We start from the raw sequence: 7,887 nt of genomic DNA on the forward strand, positions 1-7,887 counted from the left end.
ATTTTTACAAACATATTTCAATTGTACTACATACTTTTTAAAACTCTTAAATAGAGCCATGATGTAGAGGAATAAAATGCTAGGCAAACAAGAAGAACTAATCCGTCCAATAATAAGTGAATAATAATAATAAGCCACAGGAAAGACAATATTAAATCCACCCAAAATTGCAAGAGGGAAAGATTAGAGTGGCAATATCAAACCCATGAAATTATAAAGAATGAGGCAATAAAAGTAAAAGTACTGAGATGAAAAGTAATGTTATTAATTGTCTAGTAGCTTTTCTTCCCAGTGGATCTCATTTATCTTTGGAAGAAGTTTAAAGAAAAATCACAGCCCCTGCGTAAACTTTGTTTTTCCACTGTCAGGTGTATCAGCAACATCTTGTATTTACAGCTGTCTTCACAAATCACAGGCAATTATGTATGTGTCTTTTCATTTACAACAAGTATCATCTTTGCAAAACTCTAAACTTTATTCCTTTGTGATTTTTAAATAAAAGCCTGTGATTTTATTTGCCTATGGTTTAAGAAACAACTTAGAAGACATTGAAGAGTTCATTGTTGCCACACCATGACAGGTTCTATTACTTATAAAGCAGAGTAGATTCCATGCTAATATTCATATGGCCAAATTGTATATATTAAAGAAAATAATCTCAGTACATCTTAAAACTTTTGATGGTACTTGGCTCTTTACTTATTACATTTCTTTATGATTTGTTAAACTACAGTTAAGAGAGCTATTATTTCTTTCCCAAATGCAAAGAAGAAATAAATATTTTTACTTAATGAGATATCAGACATTAACTCATATTCTAAGTTGATTTGAGGAGAAAATGGATATTTCATTTCTCATTATGACAAAAAATAAACAATTCATTCTTAGATGTACTTTGTTTTAAATATATATATATCACTAAAGATTAAATTTACCTGAAAATAATGGCGATCCAAAATAAAACTGGCAAGAATAAGTAAAAAACGTAACATTTTTTCTGATATTTTGAAAGAAAGCAGTCTGATTTTATTAATGCTTTAAAATCTGCAAATGAGTATCATGGTTCATCCTCTCTGAATTTCAATAGTCCAATCTAGAAACAATGGAACCGTTCCTCTTTTCTAATCCATAAAAAATCCTCTTGGCAGTTTTTTCAAACTGTACACTAAGTCTAATTACTTCTGTCACCTTTAGTGCTACATGTATGTTGAAGCCAGAACCTCTCTTACTTGAATTATTGCAATAGAGTTCAATAAGTTCTTTGTATTGTTTCTCATATTTTTATAAATTCAACAAAACAAACAGAAACTTCTATATTGTAATTCTGCCAATTTTCCCTTCTACTCAAAACCATTCTGTGGCTTCTCATGCATGTAGAATTATAGGTAAGTTGGTCTTACATAAGTTTCATAACCATCCCTACTTCTTTGACATGTTTTCTCTTATTCTTATATTTTATGACTTCAAAAACTTTAACTTCCATATTGTTTACTGAACAAGACTGACTCCTTTTCTGTCTCCCAGCCCATCTTTTTAGAATATTCTTATCCTAGCTATCAATTTGGTAGTACTGGGGCTTGCATGCATGGCCTTACCATTGGTAGGATAGACTTCTACCACTTAGCAGCAACTCCTAGGCTAGCTACCAATTTTGATTCTTCAATTCCTTGCTTAGATCTCACTTTCTTAATGAGGACTGCCTTGAGTATGGCATCTCCCACTGAAACTTCATCCTCACTGGACCTCAAAATTTAAACACCACATTTATTCCATACCATAATTTATTTCTAGTATGATATATGTTTTACTGATTTCATAGATATTTGTTTATGAACAGTCTTTTTGTCTAGAGTCGTTTCTATTTTTGTCTATTATTTAGTGATTTTTTGTGTGCCCTAGATCAATTCAGAGCACGTGTTTTATGTGCCATATTCAAGTGGTTTTGTGGATTGAAGCCTTTTATTAGAATGGAAGAATAAAACTAGGGTTGGTGATAAGTAACCACTCATGACCACCAAACCTATAGTGTGCTAAATTGATTAAACCTCTTTTCCTTGGGAACATTTAGCAGTGAGTTGGATAGAAGTAGTATGCATTTCTGGATTCATGGATTTTTTTACAAATGAAGTTAAATTTGTCTTCACAGATTTGATTAAGTCATTATTACCACTATTTCTTGATCAGTATGACTGAGACTTATGAGTTAGCCATTTTCCTAGATCAGAGAATAAAATCTAAATTTAGGTATTGAAATGTTATTTATATATATGAGTAAATATACATTTTTCTATGTATATTCAATAATCAATGGCTATTTTTTGTCATGCATTCTTGCTCTCTTTCTCGTTCTATTTCTCTGTTTGCATGTAGATAATTATCACTCTATTCTTCTATAATTTACCCTTTTCCTATCAGTCGTTGGGTTTGAACTCAGGGCCTACACACCAGGCTAGCCCTCTACTACATTAACTACAGTGCCACTTCTGGGTTTCGGTGGTTAAAGGGAGGTAAGAGTCTCATGGACTTTTCTGCGCTGGAAGGCTTCCAACCACAATGCTTATATCTCAGCCTCCATAGTAGCTACGATTACAAGCATAAGCCACAGGTGCCCAGCTTGTATATTTCTGTTTTATTCTCTGCATCTAATAGAGAGGATAAGTAGGTTTGAGAGCCTTTCTGGAACCAGAGAGAGATCCAATCTACAGAAACATCTTACACTGTTCAGGCAATTTTACCCTGGACCATTCTCCATTATCCACAACAAAACCCCAAGTTAGGGTACTGGAACTGTGGCTCAAGTGGTAAAGTGTCAAATGGATTGAAAATGCCAAATGAGAGTGTGAGGCCTTGACTTCAAGAAGCTCTACTACTGGCATGAACAAACAAACAATTAGTTAACTAATTACCTGGTTAAATAATTAATTCCATAATTAATTACTTAAATTTTGAAACCTTATAAAATTGAAGCTAGAATGTAGCTCTTTCAAAACATTTAAGACCAGTTTAGTAAGCTTGCATTTCTTTTCCCCGAATCTCACTTTTGTTTGTGCTAAATCTCATGCACTCCCTGTGCAGTTGATATAATCACTTTCTATAGTCAAACTAAGTTTAGGCTTAGGAAGCTGTATTTGTTCATCTGACTGATATTCACTCACTCATGTCATAAGACATTATGGAAACTGGATCACGTTTCCCTAACAGCCTGGGAGACATAGATTTAACAACTGCATATCTCAACTAATTATTATTATTCCTTGCTTGTCTTGTTGTACTAATCATTTCACTATCAAATCTGTCATTCAACCACACATACAAAAATTACATACATGTGTTAAAAAATCTGAATATCTATAAGTTATTAAAAGCAAAGTAAATAAGAAATGTTTTAGGTTTTAGAAATGTTTCATTTTAAGATGCAGAGTTGTAAGATAGGGTCAAGTTGTACAATGGTTGTTCAAAGCTTATAATTATCTCCATGTTGAAAACAGAGTGATCTCATTGTTAAATGCAAATAAATATTGGAGAAATGTGGTATGGATTCTAATGTGTGTAGCTTAAATTGCATGATCTATGTGCTTCAAAGTGAATTAATTATTATGATGCATTTTTCACATTGGAAATAAGTCAGTTGACAAAGGCTTTGATTCTTTGGTTATAATTGTAAAAGAAAATAACTGGCAATTCTTGGTTTATCAAGATTGGAATCTTAGAGCACCAATTACTCTAAAATAAAGCAGAAATATATACGCTAAAATAGTGCTTAGAATGTTCAATTAGATACATGGACTTTGCCAGACTATTGGCTTTTCAATAATTCATGTGAAATTCTCTGACTATAAAATATACAGATTCGTAAGTATACCCTGCTGTGACTGGAGAGTGACAAGCCATTGTGAAGGCTGCTTGAGAAACATAAATCATTTCAAAATAAATTTTCATGCATTCTACTAGACAGCACTGATAAAATGTGTTTATGATTAAGGACATTTGTCTTAGCTGAAAAAAGCGCTGAACTATAAAATATAGACACATTCATATAGATGTATGGACACATTATCTTAGAATATCTATCCATTCTGATATATGATGTTTCCCATTGATTTGAGGCCATAATTAAAATTCCCTATATGATTTCTGAATAACTAAATGTAGCATTACATTAAAAATATGTTTCTTTCTTCCAGCATTTTTTTCAGGAACACATTTGCCAATTCACAATAAATAGTGTCAATTATCAACATGTATAAATTTCAACTATTTATTTATTTATTTTTGTCGGTGGTGAGGCTTGAACTCTGGGCCTGGGCGCTGTCCCTCAGCTCTTCAGCTCAAGGAGAGCACTCTACCATTTGAGCTACAGCGCCACTTACAGTTTTCTGGTGGTTTATTGGAGATAGGAGTCTCACGGACTCTCCTGCCCAGGCTGGCTTTGAACCGCGATCCTCAGATCTCAGCCTCCTGAGTAGCTAAGATTACAGGCGTGAGCCACCAGCACCCGGCAAATTTCAACAATTTATTGAGCAGCATGCTTGCTTCATTTAATATTTAGGTCTATTTTATTATCTCGAGTTTTGGAACTTGTGTTGATGTCTTAAAACTTTAAATATATTTTCAGCTTCCGAACACATTGTGACCATTAGTTTATGCAATTAATTTTCCTTTAAATTTAATCTCTTACTTGTCTTTTCTTCCCTTCTCTGCTTTCTGCTTGGATAACTTTGCTCCTGTCTCCTTAACTACTTTTACTGACATTTAGCTACTGATGGTTTATCTATGTTTTTCCTGATAAGAACATGTATTTTAGTTTTAACGATGGTAATAGAAGGTTAGAATTGTAGCCATTTCCTCTGTTTTCATCATGTCTAAAAAGTGCTTTGAGATATTATGGTCTTTTTTACTTTGAAATAAATGGGCACCTCAAACTGCCCATTTTAGGATGCCCTATTTGTCTTTACATATTAGTGATTAGATGATGAGAAACAAACTATAGCTATATGGTATTTGTAGTTAGTTCTTCCAGGTGAGACCTAACATCCCTGACCAAATTTGAAAATTTTTCAGTTGTTTTCCCTGTGATTCTCACCTTTAATCACCCTCGCTGTTGTATTTGTGCGCATTCAACCTTTTATGTTTTATAACTTATCCTCCTAGTTACATTTGGCTCTTGTTGCATTGTTTTCCCATCATTTTTGCCTGAATGTTACAATGTAGATATTTTACTGTGGATATATTGCTTCTGGAATATATAATCTCTTACAAAATCTACCTGTTAAATTTATATTAAGTACCAGAGTTTTGTTTATTTTTTTATTTTTTGTTTATTTATCTATGTTGAGGTGCTTAGGATAAGACTGTAATGGAGTCTTAATCAGCAGGGACACTGGATATAAGTATAAGGATACTGTACTACAGCATGTCAGTGTCATATATTAATTATTATTATTACTATTGCATTGTGTGAAGAGTGTTATTTATATTGAGTTTTGAGCTCAATGCTTCTTACTCTTTTGGCTTATTTGCACAGTGTACCCTAGCAGTTAAATCACACTCCAGCCTGACTTTTTTGTTGGTTCTATTGGTGACAGAGTATCATGGACTTTACTGGCTTTGAACTATGATTGTCTGGATTTCAGACTCCTGAATTGCTTAAATTAGAAGCGAAGCCAAGGGAACCATCTGTCAATGGTCAAACTGCAAAGATCAGGTTTGAATATCAATAATCTTTATACTTGAATCAAATTCTCAAACTTTGTTTCTGAAGTTAATGCAGATCAGTCAATATATGTGATGTATAAGTAAACATACAATATGTAGAGCTACAATTTAAGTGAGTTGCTCTATGAAGAACATTCTCCAAACTTTTTTTTTATTTTGGTTGTGGGACTTGAACTCAGGACTGGGTACTGTCCCTGAGCAATTTTGCTCAAGGCTAGAGCTCTACGACTTGGAGTCACAGCTCCAGTTCTGGTGGTTAATTGGAATTAAGAGTCACATGGAATTTTCTTGTGTGGTCTGGCTTTGAATTGAATCCTCATATCTCAGCCTCCTGAAGAGTTAGGATTACAGGAATGAGCCACCAGCACCTGGATAACTATATATCTTTTTTGGCTTTTTCTTTTTTGGTACTGGGGATTCAATCCAGGACTTTGCCCTTGCTAGGCGAGCACTTTGCCACTAAAGTACATCCCAGCCCCATTTTTAACACAATTCCTAATCATGTCCTAAATGATCTCCTTAATGAGATTGCTGTTAGGTTTCTCTTAGATACTAATTTGACAAACAAACTTAGTTTAGATGTACTTTGAGCATATTCTATTTTAGATGGTGGAATATCTACAGTGTTAATGTTTAGAATGAAGAGAATAGATGCTAAATTTTATTAATTTGTTCAAGCCACAATATCCACACTCACCTGCAGAATCATGAAATCATACTACATTTAACTATTCATATATGCTCGTAAGAAATATCAAATTAAATAAAATTTTAAAATATTAGAGGATGTGTTTATTTAAAGTATAGAGTTTACTTACATCCTCATATTCTAAAAAGTTCTCTTTCAATTTTTCCATTGATTATTGTCTCTTTCTTCATATATTTCAACCAGAAGCTTTGGCTCTCCATTGACAAACAGATTCCATTTAACATAAGCTACAGGATTTTCTTCTTGCAAAATAAGAGCTGTAAACTAGTATGTAAGGCACATTCTGGTTTCCAATAATCTTCACAAAATTTATTATGGTTACTTAACTTTTTCCAATTTTCAGTGTGTCTTATGTTTTACACCTAATGTATTTAAAACATGCAATCTCATCATACAGGAAAGCTTGTCCAATTAATTTAAGCAGTATCAATCATGTTGACTAGGCTAAGTCATTTCTGAATAAACATTGCATGCATGTATTATGCTAAAGAACAACTTAAGAAGATATAGTGTATTTTCTTGTAAAACTGAAAGGATGAATATGTAGTTTAAAGCAATATTTCTTCACTTTGTAATTGTTTATTGTTTATAGAACATATGGTTAACATTTGGCTTATAAAATTTTAAATTACACTGTAGATATTGTTGTTATTTTGAAAATAGATTTTTTACAGTCATATGATTTATGTATACTTAATAAATATTGAGTTCTATGGTGCAAGTAAATGGGTATTAGCCAGGTGCTGGGGTTGATGCCTATAATTCTAGCTATTCAGAAGGCTGAGATCTGAGGAAATAGTTTCAAAGCCAGGAAAAAAAATCCATGGGTCTCTTAGATATAATTAACTAGAGAAAAGATGGAAGTGGAAGTGTGGTTTTTTTGGTTTTGATTGAAGATGCCATGTGAGAGCTTGAAGCCTAATACACTGCTGGGAGGAATATAAATTAGCAAAACCACTCTGGAAGCCACTTTTGGAGATTCTTCAAAAAAAAGTAAAAGAAAAAGAAAGAAACCTAGGGTTCCCTTACAATCCAGCTCTTGGTCATCTACCCAGAATATTACAAGCCAGTACACAGCAAAGCCACGTACAACCATGTTAATTGCTCATTATTCACTATAGCCAAGTTATGCAAACAGCACAAATGTCTTTAAATGGATCAGTGGAAGCAAAAAACTGTGGTTCATAGTTTCAATGGAATTTGCTCAACTAGTGAAAAGAAATGATTGAACCTGGAAAACATCATGTTAAGTGAAGTAAAACCAGCTCAGACAGCCAAGGAGCGAATGCTTTTTCTCATGTGTTTATAAATTAAATTATAAACCTATTCAAAAATATGTAGGAGTCATGTAACATAGCCCCCCCCCAAAATTGTCTACAGCACAGAATCCTTGGGGGAGGATTTTAGTGATATAACTCCTTGGAACACTAGCAAACAGTTTCACAAAATGAAAACCAGAAAGT

The sequence above is a fragment of the Dipodomys merriami genome, unplaced genomic scaffold (assembly GCF_024711535.1).
Source record: "Dipodomys merriami isolate MVZ:Mamm:240054 unplaced genomic scaffold, mDipMer1.0.p SCAF_469, whole genome shotgun sequence".
In the NCBI taxonomy this organism is placed as follows: Eukaryota; Metazoa; Chordata; class Mammalia; order Rodentia; family Heteromyidae; genus Dipodomys; species Dipodomys merriami.